Raw genomic sequence first — 24,154 nt, forward strand, 5'->3', positions numbered from 1 at the left:
CACTCAACATCTCTTCAGCTTGAGGTCATGGGCGTTTGCCCATAGTTTCTCCTGTAAAATGTCTAAATCCACCTTAGAATTCATTCTTCCCTTGATTATCACAAGACAACCATGCCCTGAGGGAGCAAAGAAGCCACAAACCACGTTGCTCCCTCCATCATGCTTCACAGTAGGATGAGGTCTTGGTGTTGGTGTGCAGTGTTCTCTTTCCTCCATGATATTGTGTATTTTTGGTAATAATTTCCACTTTTGTCTCATCTGTCCATTGAACCTTTATCAGAAGCCTTGCAGAACATCCAGGTGGTTTCAGAAAAATGTGAACTGTCCGGCAGTCATTGTTCTAAGCAGCGATTTCCCTTTTGATGTCCTTCCATGAACTTCATTGTTGTTCACCGAACAGAGGTCTTTGCAATTTGTAGAGTCTTCTGTGGATCACTGTTGAAGACAGTCTACGACAGGGAAGGTTTTTGGTGCAATTATGGATAATGAACAAAATATTAGCATTCAATGCCAGTCTGGTTTCTCTAAGGCTAACAAGATAATTCTTTCTTATTAGAAAAAGAATGACTTTCAAAGTTATTTTGCTTGACTTCAGAAGGAAACTAGTCTAAGGGTCCACTCTCCATCTATACAGAAGATGCACAATTGCATTGACACAAAGAAAATATAATTGGCAAGCTCTAATTATTTTTGAATCAACCTGTAAGAAATAGACCCTAGTAGTAAGTAATTGGCTCCAAAGCTAACTCCAAGTGGGGTTGTAATGGACCATCATTGTGTGAGGACTCAAAAGAAAGGATCAACACTGCTATGGCTGCAGTGCCTCTCCTAATCATTCCACCCTGCCAGTCAGTGTGTCCCGGTGGAGGCGGTACAATTTGGACATCAGGCTTACAAAAATCTATAGATTTTTATTATATCTAGGAGAGGAGAATAGCAACAGAAGGTTTCGTCTTTTGGGCGGTTACGATGGGAACATTAGACAACTCAAAGTAGGAATAGCTTTAATGTTACTCGAATGACATAGCAATCTTTGGTTAATCACAAAGCTCCGTAAGACACTTTCATCATAAAACAGGTGATATAACTATCAAATATATTAACACAGTAATATATGGTGGTTTACCGCACACAACTCCAAATGTCACTAAAGTATTACCCAATGGCTTGTCCGCAACTGGTGGATGCATATTCCTGCAATAATAGCTTATAAGTTCCTGCTCATCTCCAGTCACTCTTCTGTATTTTTAGTGTTTGCTTGAGCACATATATTGTAACTGGCAGGCTTACCTAGTTCCTGACGTTCGGTGGTTTGCTCCTGGGCAGGTTTTTATTGAGGACTACCCTCAACTTACAGAGGACTACCCTCAACTTACAGTTCTCCAGTTGTACTTGGTACTACAGAGGGGAAGAGAAGTCTCTCAAAGTGAGAAGGAGATGATTAATGTGAAGAGTTGCAAAAGCGTACCCCTCTCTTTCTAACAGTCTCAGTCATGGTCCTGTGGTCCTTGTGAATCTGTAGTTTTGCTTTCTTTAGTCTATCTCTCCTGGCAATGGTTTATGACACCACGGTCATACTGGCAGCGTCAATCCAAAGTCTCAGCCGTAGGCTGCTGCTGTCCACCTGTGTCTGTTCCTCTGTTCAGCTCTGCTGTTTCACAGCTTCTCAGTGCCACCATGCATGGGCCACAGATACACACATTCTCTTCCTTTCTTTCCCCCAGGACTTTTTCCTGGGCCACATAACTATCCCAGCCAATCACTGCTTTTCTTTTATGAAGGAGAGGTAAGCAGCAATGTGACCACTGGAGGTCTCTAGTAACCCACATTATACATAGCTTAATACAATGATAATAGAAGGAACAGCAAATTCGACACACGTTCAACAATGGAGGGACAGCACCACACCCCTGTTACAAGTGTCATCGACATTCTCCACGTCTTCTCTGCAGCAGATACTGTATTGCTCTCCCAGCTGTCTTCTTAGGGCATGTGCTTGCTTGGTCTACCTCTTAAAGCTCCAGTACATGCACCTAACTTTCCCAAGCTTTTCGAGTTATGTAAGGGACCATTCCCCATTGGAAGATGCCTAAGTAGGTTAGTAGTGTGTAGCTGTATTCTGCTTTACTTTCTTTTCTGACCTCTGCTTGCATAGGTACCGTAGATATGGAGGAGGGCTTCAACCATTAAAAATAATAACTTTATTGATTAAAACACAGGTAACAGGTAACAGGTAAACGCTGAACGCTTAGCCGACTGCCAGCGGCCATCTGAGGTCGGAGCTCCCGCTGGGAAACAGACAATGTTTTTCCCCTATACTGGAGGCACTGCTGCTGAGGTGAGCCCCTATTCATTTTTTTCCTTTTAACTCTGCTTGCATACCCAAATTTCCTGAATTCTGCCTCTCCCGACCTTGACCTGCTTCTTGACTACCGTTTGCCTTATTACTACCTACCTTGACCTTCTGCCTGATTAACTGTATTACGTGAACTCTGCCTATCCTGGCTTTGGCTTGACTTACTAACTATGCCCTTGCCTGCCTTAATGGTACCACGCTTAGATACTTTTGACCTCCCTGGGTCAGCTGTCACTGTACTCAAGAGGAAACCACCTAGAGCTTCCCAATGGTGAAGGACAGATCCCTCTAAAAAAGGAGTTATAAAGTGAAGACCAGGGTCTTCCTAGAGCTACCCTCAGGTGTAGATAAAAGCTAAGTGAGTCAGTCACACAGTAGGTCCACACTTGCTGTTTTGCAGGCAATCAATGTCGTTTTGCAATACCTTCATTGATTTTAGTCATGTTCGTTGGGTTATTGAGGTGTTTCCATCTAGGAAACCTGTATGATAGCTTTGGTGGAGTACATTATTATGTGCGGGTCCTCTGATTCTCTCATAAGCCAATCCAACTCTTTATTTATGTATGAAACAGTAGGATTAGAATAACATGGCTACTCTCTTCCAGTAATAGCACCCCAGATGGTCATGGGCTGAATTTATAATTGCAGCTCAATTTTCACTGAAGTGAATGAGGATGAGCGTCAATACCGCACACATCCATTGGACAGTGTCAGCCTTAGGTTAGATGGCATCCTTTGTGGAATTTTTTTTGAAGTTCCCCCATCATAAGAAAAAAAAGAACAGCTCAGTGAATAAATACTGTACCAGAACCAAACTTATAAATATAGCACCAGAACCAAGCTCATAACACAAAGGCAGTGCCAGAACCAAGCTCATAACACAAATACAGCACGAGAACCAAGCTAGTTCCATGAATACAGCAAATGAACCAAGCTAGGTTCATAACTGGAGCACGAGAACCAACCTTATAACATTTATACAGCAGTAGAACCAAGTTCAGTTAATAAATGTAGCACCAGAACCAAGCTCATAACACCAATACAACATCAGAACCAAGCTAGATAAATGAATACAGCACCAGAACTAAGCTAGGTACATGACTACAGCACCAAAACCAAGCTTATAATATTTATACAGCACAAGTTCAGTAAATAAATACAGCACTAGAACTAAGCTCATAACATTAATACAGCACCAGAAGTAAGCTCAGTACATAAATACATTGTAAAACAACCTGTTGCGTCCCACCAGGAGTGCAACCTCCAAAACAAAGGAAAAGGCACGACTGTGCAAAGGAAACATAAAAACTACGGGAATACCTCTCCCTACAAACCCCTAACCCGGGAAGGGGCCCTGCCTACTCGGCGGGACGATTGCGCCGACAGGTGCGGGCCCGCACTCGTGCCTGGGCCACTGACAATTCCCTATCTGTGAGCCCTAATACTAAAGAAAGGAACAGAAAAACCAAACAAAGCAGAAATAAAGAACTTAGCTTATATGGAGGAGCTTCAGCCACGATGTGTTCCTCAGCAGCTGTCCAGCAGCAACGGAAGCATTGACCAGCACTGGGGTCAGTACTAGCACTGCTTCAATAGGAGCAGAGCTATTCAGCACCAGGTGATGACTGACATCACTTTTGCAGTCACCACACCCCTCAGCTCCGGGAGAGGTAAGGAATACTGCTAAACCCTGGTCTGGCCTGAAAGCAAGGTGGGGACCTCAGAACGGCTGCAACACAACCTTGGTACAAGGATACAATAACAAAACTAAGTTCATTACATAACTGCAGTAGCAGGATGAGTCAATTGTAGAGATGAGCAAGCACCAAAATGCTCGAGTGCTCGTTACTCGAGTCGAACTTTCAGTGATGCTCGAGAGTTGGTTTCGAGTAACGAACACCATTGAAGTCAATGGGCGACTCGAGCATTTTTGTATATCGCTGATGCTCGCTAAGGTTTTCATTTGTGAAAACCTGGGAAATTCAAGAAAGTGATGGGAACGACACAGCAACGGATAGGGCAGGCGAGGGGCTACATGTTGGGCTGCATCTCAAGTTCCCAGGTCCCACTATTAAGCCACAATAGTGGCAAGACTGAGACCCCCCCCCCCCCCACTGTCAGCGTAAAGATCGTTCTCCTTTGCCACAGCTGTAACAGCTGTGGCAGAGAAGAACGATGTTAGCCCATTGAATTCAATGGAGCCGGCAATACAGCCGGCTTCATAGAAAGCAATGGGCTGCCGGCGATCGCAGGATGAATTGTCGGGAAGGGCTTAAATATATAAGCCCTTCCCTGCAATTCATCCAGAAATGTGTAAAAATAAAAAAAATATATATACTCACCTTGTCCCGGCAGACGGAGTTCAGCTCGGTCGGCCTGCAGTGGGTGTGAAGGGGGTGTGAGTCAGACCTGCCCCTGATTGGCTCAGCACTGAGCCAATCAGAGGCAGGTCTCACTCACACCCATTCATGAATTCATGAATGGGTGAGTGAGTGCTGCCTCTGATTGGCTCAGGGGCAGCTCTCAGGTGAATGACATTGAACTCCGGCTACCGGGACAAGGTGAGTATATATATATTTTTTATTTTTACACATTTCTGGATGAATTGCAGGGAAGGGCTTATATATTTAAGCCCTTCCCGACAATTAATCCTGCGATTGCCGGCAGCCCATTGCTTTCAATGGAGCCGGCTGTATTGCCGACTCCATTGAATTCAATGGGCTAACATCGTTCTGCCGGGACAAGGTGAGTATATTTTATTTTTATTTTTACACATTTCTGGATGAATTGCAGGGAAGGGCTTATATATTTAAGCCCTTCCCGACAATTCATCCCGCGATCGCCGGCAGCCCATTGCTTTCTATGGAGCCGGCTGTATTGCCGGCTCCATTGAATTCAATGGTCAGTGCTCATTTAATTGAGACGAGTACCGCGTGGTGCTCGTCTCGAGTAACGAGCATCTCGAGCACCCTAATACTCGAACGAGCATCAAGCTCGGACCAGTATGCTCGCTCATCTCTAGTCAATTGTTTTGCAGATGTTGGGCTGATAGCGGCGCTCCAGAACATCCAAGGGGAGGAGACAAAGCTAGGAGGAGGATGATTCATGCTTATCCATCTCGGAGGAGAAAGAAGATCGTCGGACTTACATCTGCCTGGTGACTCCCCTACAAGCTGGTGCCTGTGGGACTGCACGGGTTACACGTACCTCCGACCGGCCATGCCTGTGGACAAGTGAGATGCAATTTCGGAACAAAGCAGCCATGTTTTTTTAACCTTGGACAACCTCTGTAAGAAGGAAACATTTTATATGTTGGTCTCTTTTTAAAGTATGGATTTTGGATCAACTTAGCTTTGTAGATATAAAAGGTTAAACTTAATGAATGCCTATTGTTTTTTTCAACTCACTAACTATATAACGCCATATCTTTTGCTGAAGTGTATAATTAAAAATTGCGAGTAAGTAGCGGAATATGAGTCACAAAAAAGTATCTAAATTAGTAAGGGGCCAGACTTCAGGTTGTCTGAAAACCTAAGATCATTATAAAGGATCCTGTAGTGTAGTAATAGCTGATTACATGTTCATTTAGCTGCAAGGAAAATGAATTTGTAAGTGACATGAACTTGTGGGTGAAGCTGAAATAGGATTTGACCTTCACTATTTTCGATGGCAGCCTTTCAAATCAAGGCTTATTTGTATGCAATGAATTATGGGCAATTTGACAGAATCGGCTTCAGCCCAAGGACCGGGTGTGTCTCTGTGCCCATATTCCAAAGTCTTCAATTTGGTGACCTCCAGAAGCTTCAACATAAAGTACTAGTAGACGCCCTAGTATGGAACTGAACCCACATTACTGGTCTTTTTTGAATGTGCAAATTTCTACCAACCAAAGATATTTGCATAAATCTTAAAATCTGGCCAATCATCTTTTTTTGACAGTTCACATGCTAAGATTTCAATTTTTGCCACAGCTAGAGATATACAGGTGTCAGACTCAATGGACGTAGATCCACTGTGCCACAGACTGGTTTGACTTTCAGCTAAATATATAGGGAACACCAGAGGTACCCCAGCCTTTATTCTTCAACCCCACTGATTGGGATATGCGCTTCACCTTGAGGTCCCTAGGATGTTCCAGAAGAAGTAGTCCCAGTAATGTGGCAGTTGATGCTGCTTTAGGCCAGCCCACTCTAAACATGGTCAGTGTCAGCGCAGTGGGCTAGACCGAGCGCCGACTGACGATAAGGAAAAAGCAGCGTGGAATAAGATGGTTGTCAATGGTGGCTCTGCTGCTCCCCTAGAACGTGGAAAATTGTTGTCTAGTCCGGTAAGCCACATGCAAAATGGTAAAAAACAAATAAAATAAAATAAATAATAAGCAGCTATTATGGCCTGCTATCCACGGAGTCGGGTAAGTGAAGATGTTAGTTACCGTGACGCCAGTCCGTATATTGGTAGGGACCCATTCCGGACAAAAACAATAGAATACAAAAAGTGGAGAACTAAACAAAAATAGGGGTAGTATTCCTTGTTCCTGAAGTGTTAGTGTGGTACCTCAGTGCAGTATGTTGGTGATGGGAAGAGACTTCAGGCCACAGAATGTAGATGGTAAAAACAACTTTGAACTATTTATGTTACAGTAATCTACCCTGGATACGTCAGCCCGGGTAGCCCTGGATCTTACCTGCAACCCCTGTCCCTGTCTACTTCCTCCACTCCTGGCTAACCACATGTGGGCAACTGGGCAGCGGTTCCTACACTATCTAGGGACGCTGACGTACCTAGATGAAATGGGTAGTCTACCGTCAGGACAGGCAGGTGATAAATACCAACATGGTAACAATACTGATAGTACCAAGGCAGATGGAACAACCTGGCAGATGGTAACAAAATAGCAGACAAACTGACAAAGGCAGAAGACCTACATATGCAGACTAGCTAGCAACCTGAGGGTAACCAATAACTGGCGGTAATTACAGTCACTGCCAGACTTTTACTAGCTAGCAACCTGAGGGTAACCAATAACTGGCGGTAATTACAGTCACTGCCAGACATGGTTGTCAATGGTGGCTCTGCTGCTCCCCTAGAACGTGGAAAATTGTTGTCTAGTCCGGTAAGCCACATGCAAAATGGTAAAAAACAAATAAAATAAAATAAATAATAAGCAGCTATTATGGCCTGCTATCCACGGAGTCGGGTAAGTGAAGATGTTAGTTACCGTGACGCCAGTCCGTATATTGGTAGGGACCCATTCCGGACAAAAACAATAGAATACAAAAAGTGGAGAACTAAACAAAAATAGGGGTAGTATTCCTTGTTCCTGAAGTGTTAGTGTGGTACCTCAGTGCAGTATGTTGGTGATGGGAAGAGACTTCAGGCCACAGAATGTAGATGGTAAAAACAACTTTGAACTATTTATGTTACAGTAATCTACCCTGGATACGTCAGCCCGGGTAGCCCTGGATCTTACCTGCAACCCCTGTCCCTGTCTACTTCCTCCACTCCTGGCTAACCACATGTGGGCAACTGGGCAGCGGTTCCTACACTATCTAGGGACGCTGACGTACCTAGATGAAATGGGTAGTCTACCGTCAGGACAGGCAGGTGATAAATACCAACATGGTAACAATACTGATAGTACCAAGGCAGATGGAACAACCTGGCAGATGGTAACAAAATAGCAGACAAACTGACAAAGGCAGAAGACCTACATATGCAGACTAGCTAGCAACCTGAGGGTAACCAATAACTGGCGGTAATTACAGTCACTGCCAGACTTTTACAGAGGTGGAGAGAGTGAGACAGCCAACTCCCCATAGCACATCAAAAGGGAGCTCGTGCACGGTAGCTGCACTCCCAGGTGCAAGTGCGCATGGCCAGAGCTACCGAGCGCGCGCACCGTGAGCCACCAGCACCACACCGGCCACAAGCCGGGGGAACGCGCCCCGACTGCGGGACCCAGCACACCGCCGCCTCGGGAGGAGCTGCAACCGCCGCATGGTAACAATTTATTTGCCAGAAGAGACAGATTATTTGATGTAGAAGCAGTAGCTTTACATCACATTGATTAGAAGTAGTTGAAGACTTTGAATTGCACTAGTAGACATTGCATTGACAGCACTGGAAACTCTTTCTCCGGGCGCTGTGACAACACATTGCAGTAAAACACTTCCAGCTTTCATCTCTGGCCTTGTTTAATACTGTGCATAAAATCCACTGACTTGATTCCTTCTTTTTCTCTTTTGTTTCCCTTTGCTCTCTTTTCTCTCTCCTCCACTGTCTCTCCAGCATAAACTTGGCTTGTTAGTACTCACACTTATATGTTATAATTCGCAGACTGACTAACCCCGCCTACTCTCTACCTTTTACTCCCTTTCTGTCCACAAATCCTGAGCTAGGGGAACTCTCTCTATCCAATCCCAGGCTAGCTAGTGGTGACTGGCAGGTGTGAGAGCAGGTTAGGGTGTCTTATGCACATTCATGCAGTGTTAGGTAGTAAGAACACCAAATGTTAACCCATTACTGCCATTCAAAGTGAGATACACATAATTACACACATTTACAAATACATATACTCGTTTTACATAAGGTAGCAATAGTAGTGCTGTGGGACCCCAACTCTGAAAACTACATCAGCTGCCTATAAAGGAGATGTCAAGTTACTGGACAACAATCCTTCAATATGGCTGCCTGTAATAAAATAACAAACTGAGCTATACTTACCTCTCCACCACCAGGATTCAGTGCAGCAGCTCTGCTGTGGTCTCAGTGTTCGTTGCTGCTGCTGATGTCACTGGAAGTCAAGTGACCGCTGCAGCCAATCAGAGGCTGCAGCATCACGTTTCCGAAATCCTGGCATTCTGGCACTCAGGATGTCAGTGCCAATACCAGAAAACAAGCTGAGATACTGCAACCTCTGATTGGCTACAGCAGTCACCTGACTTCCAGTGAGCTGTCAAAACAAACGTCAGGACCACAATGGGTGTAACCAGTCTGGTTCTAGGTTGGAGCCTCTGGTGTTGTAACCTGTGCAGATGGAGAGTATAGTCAGGAGGAAGCCAGGAGTTGGTAACAGGTGGTATCAGGTATAGAGGATCAAGTTAGGAAGAGGAGCTAGACTATTGACAGGGAGTTCAATAATCGCGTACTGGTGCAGTGGAAAGGCCAGGCTTTTATAGTTTTCTAATCAGAAGCAGGGGGTGGGCCAGGACAGGGAACCAGACAGGGAGTACAAGATCATGGCTAAGCTTAGTAGGGGAGCAGTCTAGACGTCTGGATAGCTCAGCAGGGAGAGCTGCTGCCTGGAGCACAGTTCAGTTTGCTATTTTACTTCAGAGAGACCCTATTAAAGGGATGCTGCCTGATAATGGGACAACGTCTTTAAAGCTAAAAGGGTAGCAATTTTCAATAACGCAGACGTTAACCCTTCATATGTCACTGTCAATTCTGACAGCAGCATTAAAATGCGCCAACGGAGGAAGGGAGCTCCCTCTGTCTCCCAAACATCCCCCAACACACCGCAATCAGACCATGGGGTGCCGTTCTGCTGACTGGGACTTTGTTCTTCTGCCTACTAAGCCCTGTCTGCCACATCTTAAAAGAATGCCTGCAGAAATACAACATACTGCATTACTGAAGTATTGCATTTTATTGTATGAGCAATCAAAAAAATGGTGCGATATATAAATATATATATATATATATATATATATATATATATATATATATAAGTGAAATAAAGTTTATTATAAAAAAACGTTAAAAAATCCTGGCAAAAAATAACGTGGTACTGTTGCATCTGTAAAAGTGTGATCTATTCAAATAATGCATTATTATCTTGGATAATTGAAAACCTTTGTGTCACTAAAAGGATGAAGACAATCAAACTATTATACGTGGTACCACACTGGGGCCATCTTATTGGGGGTGGTTAGCCTCTGAGTCACGTTTAGCTTTTGTTCGCTTTCAGATGAATGCATTATGGCGCTAATATAAATCTATGTATGCAGTCACACAACCGTATTTTTATGTCCACTTTTTTAAAACACCACATGACCATTTTTTTTGCATTTTTGCCTCTATATTGCTATTATTTTCTATCAAGCAAATACAGATCAGTATTTGCCCAGTAGAAAATAAAATATCCGGGGGTAAATAGTGCTGAAATACTGATCATATATGATTGTAATGTCATCTGTAAGCCATCAGTAGTACAGATCCATACTACAGATGTGCTACAATTAGAGTTGAGCGAACATACTCTACCGAGCTTGATGCTCGTTCGAGTATTAGCATACTCGATGGTGCTCGTTACTCGAACTAGTAGCAAGTGGTGTTTGACGCCGCCCCAGTTTTTGGCTCCTCCCCGCTGTGACGTGCCTGTTTTGTCTCAGAGAGAGAGAACCAAGAAAAAAAAAAAAGCTCGGCACCCGATGTCCCACATACAAAAATGCTCGAGTCTCCCATTGTAGTCAATGGGGTTCGTTACTTGAGTAGAGCTCTCGAATTTTAGGAAAAGCTTGACTCGAATAACGCGGACCCGAACATTTGGGTGCTCGCTCATCTCTAGCTACAATACGCTCGTCTGTACAGTTAGGATTTATAAAACTTCTCTGGGTGCTACAAATGATAAATGATCTGCCGTACGGAGGGATCGTCGCCCTCACCGTGTCTATTTGTGTCCTGATTTAGGGTGTCAATGTTTAATTCCATAAGTGTTAAAGCCGTTCGTACATCCAGCTGACGTATATACTATTACAAGGAGATGGTGTTTTTCTAATAAATTGGATGTTCTCCGCTATTACCCAGGATCCACTTTTATTTGGCGTTCTAAACCCTAGTTATTTCGGATTTAATATGGCCGATGGATGACACCTAGCCACACAAAAACTCCATTAGGAGGTCGATAATTGGGGCTTAAAAGGTACAGCTTTTATGCCCAAAATCCATTCCTGCTTGTATACAGTATATTTCAATCACAAGCTGAAGATATCTGTCATTTATAGGTGCGGTGACACATTTAATAATTCCTCTATATTTGTTCTTTAGACATCTCCCAAATGTGCAAATAGGAACAAAATCTGGGAAAAAATGTCCAAAAATGCAAACTGAATATATTCTGATTACAATTCTCTGCGCCCATCTGAAGGGCTCATGTACAGAGTTATAGATATGGGTCTTGTAAGGCAACATGTGAAGTTTCCACCCTACGGGTCCATGTAACGGTTCCATAGCTACTCTATGTGCCATCGTATCATACGTCATTGTATTTCCCCCAATGCTGCTGCCGGAGAATACCTCCATGCTACCACATGTGAAGGAGAACACCGCAATTCGAGGACGACAAAATAAAACATGCACCGAGGTTGAGTATGGGCCCATTGTAGGCTGTGAGCGCCATATTACAAGTCCGTACAACAAGGGTTTATAATACCGCCATGTACTATATTGTGTATAAGCCCTCTTCTACTATACCTTGCATATTCATTGACTCTTTGCTGTATTCACTTGGCCGTATGCAAGTTGCTAGCTAGTCTGCCTTTGTTGGTCTCCTCCCTCAGTCTGCTATTCCTTGCGGTTCTGTCTTAGTTCAGCTAGTAGTGTTCATGTTGGTTTGTGCCATCTGCTTTTCTTGTCGGTATTCTACCCCATTTCATCTAGGTACGCCAGCATCCCTTGCTCGGTCCCTAGACAGCATAGGGACCGCCGCCCACTTGCCCGCCTGGTGTTAGCCAGGAGTGGAGGCAAGTAGGCAGGGACAGGGGTTACGGGTGAGATCCAGGGCAACCCGTGCTGGCGTATCCAGGGTAGTGTACCGTAACAGTAACGTCCAAAAGTGCGTGACAAAAATTTTTGGGGGAGTAATCCTTATACACTATGTGGACAAAAGTATTTGGACACTGCATGTTTTTCAGAAAAAGTTCTTTATTCTTCTATTTAGTGACGTGTCGGCCCTCCTTTTGCTTATTACAGCGGCCAAACCCTGCGGAATACTTTCCACACGTTCTCTGTAAGTCTGGGCTGGAGTAGCTCGCCATTTCTCGTGCAAGGCTGTGAGAAGAGATTGTTGTGGGTGGTGGTGTCCTACCCGTCCTCCAGTTCGTCCCACAAGTGCTCGATTGGATGAATGAATGGTTATTCCAAAATGAGCAGCTCGACACACTCAGTATTTGCAGATTTGCTGATTTTCCAAATAGTGTATCTCTCCATACTCTAATGAGTCAGCCACTCTCAATGTAAATGGCTACACACATGGAGTTCCAACATAGATCCTCAAAAACAGCTCAATTGTCTTGGGTGCATAGCCATAGCACCTAGCATGGAAAAGGTTTTTGGCTCAAAATCAATTAACAGTTATACTGGATATGATAATACTGGAGGTCCTCTTGGCTTCGCCATTCATGCTGTGTGAGATGTGGACATAATAGATGTATTTGTTGCTCTATTGTTCACACTACAAAAAACTTTGTGTCATGTGTCGTGAAAAAAACTTTCAGCATTGCTCAGTATATTAACTGTAATACCACCTTTCTGGTTCATCTCATCACATGTCTGTCCTGCCAAGTGCATTATGTTGGATTTACTCCCTACAGTCTAAAAACCAGGATAACAAGATCTGATATTGAACATGCTGGAAGGAAAAATGTATTGGCTGTTTAATCCCATTTCTTTTTGGTTCATAAGACCGGCTTCACGTTGGCGAGGGCGATATCAGGCCGATATCAATGGCAGAAGATTGCTAAACAGCTTTGGAATTCCCCATAGCGAGGAGAGAGAGGGATCAGGGAGCTACAGGGGATCTACTGCATATCTTTCCATATTTGGAGAGATGGGGGGCGGGGCAAGAGGGCTTTCCCTGGGCTTCACCAAAGTTGGTGGACAAGGGGGCGGGACTAGAGAGGGGCTAGAGGGATTCTCATAGTGCTTACATTGCTCTTCATTAACAGGCTATGAAACATGAAAGTTCAGAGACCTCCCAGACAGTGGCAGGTGTTGAAACCTTCACCTGAGGACTTTCAAGACAGAAATACCATGGTCCTCTTCTCTCCCGCCACCCTAGAAGATACACAGGCATGGAGGACAACACTGGGCACTAACTCTCATCACCTCTGACTCAAAATATCAGCACCAACTTTCAGAATAACATTAAAATAACGGTTAAGTCCCATGACCATTGCTCATTTTCTCATCCCTTGATAAGTGCATACAATGTTTTGTAACGAGTTTTGAAACTGCTATGGTGGAGGTACGTCATTAAGTTTAGTGCCGGTCTCAAGGTTAGTGTATCAAGTATTGGAAACTTTATATATTTAAAAGCCTTAGTGTAGTGGCCCGAAGTCTATATTTCTGGCCCCTCCATAATTGTCATACATGTCATGTCTGCTCTGTAGATGCACTGTGCGAACTGTCTAGTCTCATGCTATGTGTATTGCACAGCTGCAGCATATGAGAGGTTAATGTCTGAAAGTGGCTGGGATATGTCTGCAAAAATATCAATTTATATCCTGTCACGTGGTATGTTAGACCCTATAAATGTGAGTGTCTGAGAGCGGGAAAGGGTCTTTCATCATCTTTTACGGTTGAGTGAGGAGTGGAGTGCCGGCCACATGGGGGGTACCTTCAACCCTCATGTGGTGAAGAGATGGAAGAAGAGGAGAGGTATCCTGAGGGCTGTATTCCAGGTACCACCTCTAAGGAGCGTCTTAGGTGAAGAGTACACCATGCAGAGTGTCTTCAAGTGCTGAGTGAGTGTCTGTAGAGTGATCCTACCCCCATCCTCCTCTGGAGAGTTCCCCTTCCAGGAGCGGTACCTTACAGATAAAGTGGACTGTAGGACCGGTATCATCCTGTGTCTCCTCCCTGACCTCACAGTCTGTGCTTTTCCTGCACTGGTGTGTGCAAGGTTTAACCTGACAAGCTTCAAGTAAAGTGACTAAACTAAACTAAAGTTACTTGTGTGTGGACTTCCTTCATTTCTCTGCCGTGGATCATATCTGTGTGTAAGGAACGGTGGCGTCACACGTGACAAGTCTACGGTTCACCACATGTTTACAGATAATCGTTGCCTGGAAGAGGCCTAGTAGTACTTGGGTCGAGGTTGCGTGCAACCCTCCTGTGAGGAGTCTGGTAGAGCCACTGTGATAAGTGCCAACTCTACCCCGCCAGCTCCTCAGCGTGGGCCTCGTATCTATGTGGCCACAGGAACGCTGCATTAGCAATAGATAAGTGATTTAAATGAGACAAGTGTTCCATTTAAGAATACATGGCCTCTAAAAGGCATAGTAAGCAGCTTAACAGAGTTAAAATGACCCTCCAGTCCTAGACAAAGCAAGGTGACTGCACGGCTTCTCTGACTACCTGATGCTCTCTGTGCAGTGGCAGTGTGCCGGTAGACTCTACATGCTACTCCGATTGGCCAACACACAGTGGTCATGTGAGCAGCGTGACCAATCAGAGCAGCATGTAATGTCTTAGACTACAATTGTACGGTGTGCATCAGGTAGTCAAAGCATCAGTGCTGCCATCTTGTATTGCCCAGGAATGGAGGGTTGCTTTGAGTATATTTGACCTCAAGTCTTGTCTGTCCCAGAAAATGGTATAAAGCATGCAAAAGCTATTAGTAAGTAGGTTTGAACAGTAATTTGGGTAAAAAAAAATTCTAGTCCGTACCAGATAAGGAGATATTACCGTGTGGCTTAGAAGTGAATATTCAGTATCTACATGAGATAACCATACGGTATGTCTCGGCGTGCAAGTAAAGTCTATCTTCTTATCCACTGTAGTTAGCATGGTAGTAAGGAAGAGTCTGATAGGCTGAAACTTCCAACTGGGGGCTTTAATTTGAGACACTAACAAGTTTTTGTGGGCGAAAACTATTAGCGACCTATCCTCAGGCTCGGTGGGGATCCGGCGCGGGAAGAGATATTTAGATATCTTGTATACAATTTATCAGATGCCATTCCGTGAAAATAAAGGCCCTTCTAATGCAGCACAAAGGGAACATTTCCATAGCCTTGAATATTTCTGTTTTCCAGACTGTGTCTCAATGGGTTATTTGTAACGCTGGAGAGATTTATAGTCAAGTGTTCCACTTTATAGTCTGCTGTACAAATAGGAGCGTGGGCACAGAGTACAGGCATTAGAAAAGGACTTTTAGGTTACGTAGCTTTACCGATGCCATTAGGGTATAGCAGAGCTTGGAAGTTTGTTTTTTCTTATTACTTTTTTAACTTTTTACATTTTTTCCTTTTTTTTCATTCTTCACTTTACCTCATCTATTTCTGTGTGAAATAATCTCCCACTGGGCCAGCTTGACATTAAGGTTATACAGATTCATGTTTTACTACTAGACATGAGCGTGTATACTCGCTAAGGCACATTACTCGAGCGAGTAGTGCCTTAGCCGAGTATCTCCCCGCTCGTCTCTAAAGATTCGGGGGCTGGCGGGGGGCGGGGAGCGGCGGGGAAGAGCGGGGAGGAACAGAGGGGAGATCGCTCTCTTCCTCTCTCCCCCCCGCTCCCCGCCGCAACTCACCTGTCACCTGCGCCGGCCCCCGAATCTTTAGAGATGAGCGGGGAGATACTCGGCTAAGGCACTACTCGTTCGAGTAATGTGCCTTAGCGAGTATACTCACTCATCTCTAATTACTACCAATGAGTTAGTTTGGCATATTAATGCAGAATGTGGACTGGGATTTGGAGCCATAATATTGGAGAAAAAATGCACTAGTGTTAAACTTGCATGAAATCAGCCTAAACTTGTATTTGCTCACAGTAATGTGAGGTTCCATACGTTAGGAAAATGGGCGCACAGCGGAACTTGAGAAAACTGAAAGCAATTCTCTTTCTTGAAAACCCATTGAAATCAATGAGGGAAAAAAGGAAATTAGGGTGGTTTCACATGGGGGAGAAGATCGCATGATTTACAATGGTTTCCTTCCCATTACCAATGTTTTCACTCATGCAATGTTGCGAGAGAAAACAAATCGAGGCATGCTCTATCTTTCTGCAATGTACGATTTTTTAATTTCCCATGTTTCCCTATGGAGACTCCTTTTTATTGCATCTCAATGCAACAACTTGTGTTGCAATGCGATTTTAACATTAGTAAGTCCTATTGACTTGCAGGACAAAAAAAGAGGCAAAATGGCACAATAAAAACTCATGACATACAAGATGTGATACGGGGGGCATGGAGGCTCTAGTACCCTGTTGTACCATCTCTAGCTTGGATACAAGATGTGATACGGGGGGCATGGAGGCTCTAGTACCCTGTTGTACCGCCTCTAGCTTGGATACAAGATGTGATGCGAGCAGGCATGGAGGCTCTAGTACCCTGTTGTACCACCTCTAGCTTAGATACAAGATGTGATACGGGCGGGCATGGAGGCTCTAGTACCCCATTGGGCTGCCTCCATCTTGGATACAAGATGCGATAAGGGCAGACATGGAGGCATACAGGTTCTGTATGATATCCTGCGGTATATTAGTCCACATTTGCTGTAACCAAGCTTCTAAATCATCAAAGCTGGCATCCCGGATGCTCCCATACATGTTCTATTGGCAATAAATCTGGCGACTGGCTGGCCACAGAAGTGTGACAATGTTGTGGAGACATTCCTTCGACCCCCTTGTGTGTGCGGCCAAGCATTATCCTTCTGGAAAATGCCTTTTGGAAGCCGCCATGAGAGGCAACACATGTGGCTGCAGGATGTCCTAAACATATCGCTGAGCCGTCATTGTCCCTCGTACCACTACTAGGGGTGACCCACTGTCATATGTGATGGCCCCCAGACCATCACACCAGCAGGGGGCAGTGTGCCGCTCCACAGCAAAGGTAGGACTGAGGCTCTCACCCCTAGGTCTCTAGACGCAAACCTGGCTGTCGTCAGTGCCCAAACTAAACCTGGGTTCCAGACCATCTGGTTCCACTCCATAGCGTCCACTTTCATTGTTTGCAACACCACAGCAAATGAAGGCGACGGTGGGTGTCAAAGGCAGTACATGTAATGGGCACTGTGAGACCAAATGTCCTACAGCCAAACATCTGGAAATGGTCCCAACAGACACAGGAGCCTGTAACGATGGTGCCACCTGTCTCTGGACAGTTGGAGCTCCTCATGCTTCTCGAATGATCAGACAATCCTCTCTACTGGTGGTCTGTCAGGGGTCCTGAGCCTAGTCACCTTTTGTGCCCTCACACATCCACTGGTCCCAACATCTCCTAACAGTCTGGTCAGAATGGCCTGGTGGGTGACAAATCATCTATACGACCATCCAACTCCTCACATCCCAATAATGCGCCCCTCTCAAACTCTGGTAACGGGGTGACATCTCTTCTCTGTGTCGTAGAGGCGTCTAGTGGTCAACAAGCTTTACACAAGCGGAAGAAGAGGTCACTACACACAAGGAGCCTCGGAGAGCCTCTTATAGGCCAAGGAGGAACCACTTTTAGGGCCTCAGGTGACAAGACTATTCATCTAATCATCACAGCTCTCAGCATTTACATATCTGCCTGAGATGGAACTGCAGGACGAGTTTTGCAGCAAAAGAACAACAACTTTTAGGGGCTGTTTTTTGTTTTTTTTTTGCAAAAAGTATATTAACCTCTTTACTTCCTTAGACCATCAAAAATGTTGGCATTAATCCTTTCACTGTAATAGACCACATGGGGTGCTGATATTAATTCATTCATTGCACTATGCACCAGGGACTCTAAGGCCGTTCTTGAGGTTTATCCATACCATGCTTGGCAAAAAAAATACTAGTATGATATACAAGATATTTGGTGCTCTGTTATATTAGTTTATCACATAAAAACTCCTTAAACAAGAATTCTCTCTCCCATAGTAATAATACTTTGCATTAAGCTCCTCTCCTAGGAAATTTTGTAATCAAAAATAATTGAGAATATTCCTAAATAGTGCCGCAAGGGAGATCAGACAAATTAATTCCAGCTATTTCAATTACAGCAAGAGCATAGAATTTTTTTCAGCAATTGGAGATAAACAAAAAATAGCAATGTTGACAGGCAGAGATCTTTTTTTTTCCAATTATGTTGGTGGAGGATGGGTAATGTTTCTCCACTAGGGTGTGTACATCATGAAATGAACTCTGGGAAAAAGAAATGATAATGGAAGGATGGAAAAATGCCTCCAAAGCACCACCTATTGGAGCAATGGGCAAGGTGGTGATGACCATTTAAAGAGAACATGTACAGGACTTTATGCTGCACCCCTGAGGGCAGCATAAAACAGTGACAGAAGTGCAGATTCCTGCAGTCTGTCACTTATGAGGCAATGTTGTGTAGTTTTGGAGCACTTAGGTAGTCCAGGGACAGCTCCTAAGTCTGGTTTTCACAGCGTCTGGCTTGAGATAGGTCTGGCAGACACTGCTCACCTCACCCACCTACCATGACTGATATTTTTGTTTCTACTACACTGTATATACTATATAGACAAAAGCATTGGTACCCCCATAATCCTGTGGTGTCAGACAAAGGAGATATACAAATGTATGAATATTAGGCAAAAAGGAGAGTATCACATATTCCAGTACAGAAACCAGCAGAATGCAACAAGGTGTAGAGTTGACAGACTTCCAACGGGGTATGGTGGCAGGATGTCACCTGAGCCAACCAATCAGTACAGGACATTGCAGCGCTTTTGGACCTTCACAACTCCACTGGTAGTAACGTTATTAGGAAATGGAAAACATCGTGTGTGTGTGTGCAGTGCCGCCATGTTTGGGGAAACCTTATAAATTGACAGATTGTGGACAACAAGGCCTTTTATGGGCTGTGGATGCATCACACACATCGTCTGCCGAAAAAGGAGGGCTTAAAGGCCATTGGAACATCCATCAGCACCAGAACCATCTGTAGGGGACTGCATGCGAAGGGTTACCATGGATGAGTGGATGCACACAAGCCCAACATCACAGCAGTGAATGTATAGGGGCGCCTGTGATGGTGCTTGGAGCGTTGTACTTGGACTATAAGTGAGTGGAAGGAAGGGTTGTAGACAGCTGAATCATAGTACCTCATCTTCTGATCAGATGACCACACTTGGGGTGATGGTTGCCTGAAGAGAGATTTCTACTCAGCTGCATTGTCCAACAGTGAAGTTTGGAGGACATTCTGTTATGATGTGGGGATGTTTCTGTTGGGAACGGCTAGGGCCATTGGTTATAGTGAAGTCCATCCTCAACACCAATAGGTGCAGATACAATTCCAGACAATGTGGCATCACCTTCCCCGTGCCAATACTTGGGTAGACCTCAGTGTCTCCACCAACATGACCAAGCACCATGTCACATAGTGCGCAGTGTTAAGGCTTGGTTTGAGGAGCAGAACATCTGCAAACTTCATTGAGGAATGGAGACAAATCTCTCCACACATCTATCGCAAATTGGTGGAAAGCAAAACTGCAGTCTTTGAGGCCAAAGGCGGCCCAACACCATACTGGAAAATGTAAATAAAATCGAATTTCATCGCCTCCTATATGTGTCCCAATACTTTTGACAATATAGTGTCCAAAAATGGAATCAATCGTGGCAGGTGAGCAGGCAAGTGGTGCCTCATGAAATGCTGCACCAATCGTATCTCAAGCTGGGCCCTGCGGAGGTGCCTCCTGGCTATGTAAGTGCTCCAAAACTACACAACATTACCCCATAAATAACAGACTGCTTGGCAGCATAAAATACAGGTTTGGTTTATAGGGGATGTTTTATATAGACAATCCCTATCCATATGCTTGGCTATAGATTTCTCTGGCAAATCAGTTGGGATGCCAGGACCTGGCCCCCTGGTGACAAGCTGCTATCTAAGTGGCAGCATGGCAGATGGTGCAGAAGTGCTAGACTGGACTGCGTCCTAATGAAGTGCTATATGGTAAGTTTGGATGGGGAGGAGCAATGTTGATGACCCTCACTGTGAGGAGCAGGCGTATCCTTGGTTGTTTGGGCATGCAGAATAGTGAAAGCGGGAACTTAAAGAGAATCAGAGTTCTAACATGATTACTAACTGCTGTAGTTTGTGTCCAATTGCCTTGCTGTCTACATATGAGTCCTCAGATCAGGCTCCAACAGCGACTCAACCCCCAAGGGCTGAATATCCGGAGTGAAATCATAGAGAGGCAAGGGTGTCATGCCGTTTTTCGTCAAAAAAATTGCTTAACACTCAGCGCTGTGTGAGTAGGTGCGTTGTCATGATGGAAGAGACAGTAACTTGTTTGCCCACACAGCACTGACTGTTAAGCAATTTTTGACAAAAAACGTCATGACACCCTCTTCTCACCCCCCCGTATTCACTCGATTTCGTTCCGTGTGACTTTTTTTTTTCCAAGTGCTTTGATCAGTGGAAAAGGAAACAGTTTTGCAGCTGCACGTTTCAATGAATCGCCATCACAAAAAATAGGCGCAAAACTACACAACTAGTTGAAAGAAAAATCCCTGGAGCCGAACACCACTTTTTCCAACAACGTCAGCTGGCATACCGCCTCAGAAGGATCCGCAGAGATTCACATAGCAACAGAAGCCTGTACTAGTAACGTCCCAGCCACCTGAAGAAGATTCCTGTTTCTTTTGGATACCCGCTGTTGCGTCCCACCGGGAGTGCAACCTCCAAAACAAAGGAAAAGGCACAATTGTGCAATGGAAACATAAAACTACGGGAAATCCTCTCTCTATAAACCCCTAACCTGGGAGGGGGCCCTGCCTACTCGGCGGACCGATCGCTCTGACAGGTGCGGACCCGCACGCGTGCCTGGGCCACTGACAAGTCCCTATCAGGGAGCCCTAGAAAAAAAGAAAGGGAAACAGAAAACCAAACAAAGCAGAAATAAGAACTTAGAGTGCATGGAGGAGCTTCAGCCAGGATGTGTTCCTCAGCAGCAATCCAAGTGGCAACTGAAGCATTGACCAGCACTGGGGTCAATACTAGCACTGCTTAAATAGAAGCAGAGCTACTCAGCACCAGGTGAGGACTGGCATTACTCTTGCAACCACCACATCCCTCAGCTCCAGGAGAGGTAGGAATACTGCTAAACCCTGGTCTGGCCTGAAAGCAAGGTGGGAACCTCAGAACGGCTGCAATACCCCCTTTATATTCCTGTGTGGCATGTTGCACATTTGTGTAGGTGGGTAATGGTGTGCCGTATGCTGCTTTTACTATTGTTAACAGTGGAAATTGAAAGAAAGAGCAAAAATTCCTGTGCTCAGGTTAACCTCAGGATGGAACACCTTGGCAAAAGCCCCTACGTGGGTATGGCCAAGTGCCATGACTTATGAAATGAGGTGAAGAGACTTGTCAGTGATGACTGGAAAAGGTGGAGTTTTATGAAACAGGACAAAGTAGTGTGACGCGTTTCGGAGCTCTCACGGCTCCTTTCTCAAGCACAATACGACCCACAGGAGAAGCGTTTGACAGGTCATATTGTGCTTGAGAAAGGAGCTGTGAGAGCTCTGAAACGCGCTGCACTACTTTGTCCTCATCACCAAGTCATTTACGGAACATCTTCATATGTTGCGAACTCGTTCATCATTATCCAAAGAGGTTTCACTGTCTTGTTTAGTCTGCAGGGTTTGGTGCCGACACAACTGCTACTATTTACATGTCTTACATATGCAAATTATTGATTATTCTTTGCATTTTCATCATACAGCGGGGGGAGGGGGGGATTATTGTCTTCAGTGTATTAGGTAATAATGGGTAATCATTTTGGTCCCCCATGCCCCGCTATTGTGTCTATGCTGTGCGCTGGAAGCACATTCTATTTGTGAATTGAGGCATGTGTCTGCGCTCCCATCTTCCTGGGAGATCTCGCTGATTTAATGCAAACATTTGCCAAGGTATTATTTTCTCACTATCTGCTCAGAAGAAAGAATTCCAAAAACCCAACGTTGTCCTTCCACCAGTACAATTTAATCCAGCCGAATTATTATTGCGTACATTGTAGAGAGCAGAACGAATCAAGGCAAACGTTTTTACAGGTGTCTTCTTTGTGATTTCTCAGCATGTACCGAATATTTTCTCATTGCCTATTCATAGCTGTAAATTGTCTGAACACTTCAGCCTCGCTAACTCTAGCCTTTTCTATTGGTAAGGATTAGAGATGAGCGAGCACCAAAATGCTCGGGTGCTCGTTACTCGGGACGAAATAATCGCGATGCTCGAGGGTTCGTTTCGAGTAACGAACCCCACTGAAGTCAATGGGCGATTCGAGCATTTTTGTATATCGCCGATGCTCGCTAAGGTTTCCATTTGTGAAGATCTGGGCAATTCAAGAAAGTGATGGGAACGACACAGCAACGGATAGGGCAGGCGAGGGGCTACATGTTGGGCTGCATCTCAAGTTCACAGGTCCCACTATTAAGCCACAATAGCGGCAAGAGTGGGCCCCCCCCTCCCAACAACTTTTACTTCTGAAAAGCCCTCAGTAGCAAGGCATACCTTAGCTAAGCACCACACTACCTCCAACAAAGCACAATCACTGCCTGCATGACACTCCGCTGCCACTTCTCCTGGGTTACATGCTGCCCAACCCCCCCCCCCCCCCCGCACGACGCAGTGTCCACAGCGCACACCAAAGTGTCCCTGCGCAGCCTTCAACTGCACTCATGCCACACCACCCTCATGTCTATTTGTAAGTGCGTCTGCCATGAGGAGGAACCGCAGGCACACACTGCACAGGGTTGGCACGGCTAGGCAGCGACCCTCTTTAAAAGGGGCGGGGCGATAGCCCACAATGCTGTACAGAAGCAATGAGAAATATAATCCTGTGCCACCGCCATCAGGAGCTGCACACGTGGGCATAGCAATGGGGAACCTATGTGCCACACACTATTCATTCTGTCAAGGTGTCTGCATGCCCCAGTCTGACCGCGGTTTTTTATAAATAGTCACAGGCAGGTACAACTCCGCAATGGGAATTCCGTGTGCACCCACAGCATGGGTGGCTCCCTGGAACCCACCGGCTGTACACTAATGTATCCCATTGCAGTGCCCATCACAGCTGAGGTAACGTCCGATTAAATGCAGGTGGGCTTCGGCCCACACTGCATGCCCCAACCTGACCGGGGTTTTTAATTCATAGACACAGGCAGGTACAACTCCCTATTGTGAAGTCTGTGTGGACCCACAGCATGGGTGGGTGCCAGGAAGCCACCGGCGGTACATAAATATATCCCATTGCATTGCCCATCACAGCTGAGGTAATGTCATGTTTAATGCAGGTGGGCTTCGGCCCACACTGCATGGCCCAGTCAGACTGGGGTTCTTTAGAAGTGGACACATGCAGTTACAACTCCCTGTGGACCCACAGCATGGGTGGCTCCCTGGAACCCACCGGCGGTACATAAATATATCCCATTGCAGTGCCCATCACAGCTGAGGTAACGTCCGATTAAATGCAGGTGGGCTTCGGCCCACACTGCATGCCCCAGTCAGACTGGGGTTCTTTAGAAGTGGACACATGCAGTTACAACTCCCTGTGGACCCACAGCATGGGTGGCTCCCTGGAACCCACCGGCGGTACATAAATATATCCCATTGCAGTGCCCAGCACAGCTGATGTAACGTCAGCTTTAATGCAGGTGGGCAAAAAATTAATTGGATTACACTGTAGGCGAGGGCCCCAAAAAATTGGTGTATCAACAGTACTAATGTACCTGAGAAAAATTGCCCATGCCCAACCAAGAGGGCAGGTGAAACCCATTAATCGCTTTGGTTAATGTGGCTTAATTTGTAACTAGGCCTGGAGGCAGCCCAGTTAAAATAAAAATTGGTTCAGGTGAAAGTTT

This window comes from Eleutherodactylus coqui, chromosome 2 (assembly GCF_035609145.1).
Source record: "Eleutherodactylus coqui strain aEleCoq1 chromosome 2, aEleCoq1.hap1, whole genome shotgun sequence".
NCBI classification, from domain to species: Eukaryota; Metazoa; Chordata; class Amphibia; order Anura; family Eleutherodactylidae; genus Eleutherodactylus; species Eleutherodactylus coqui.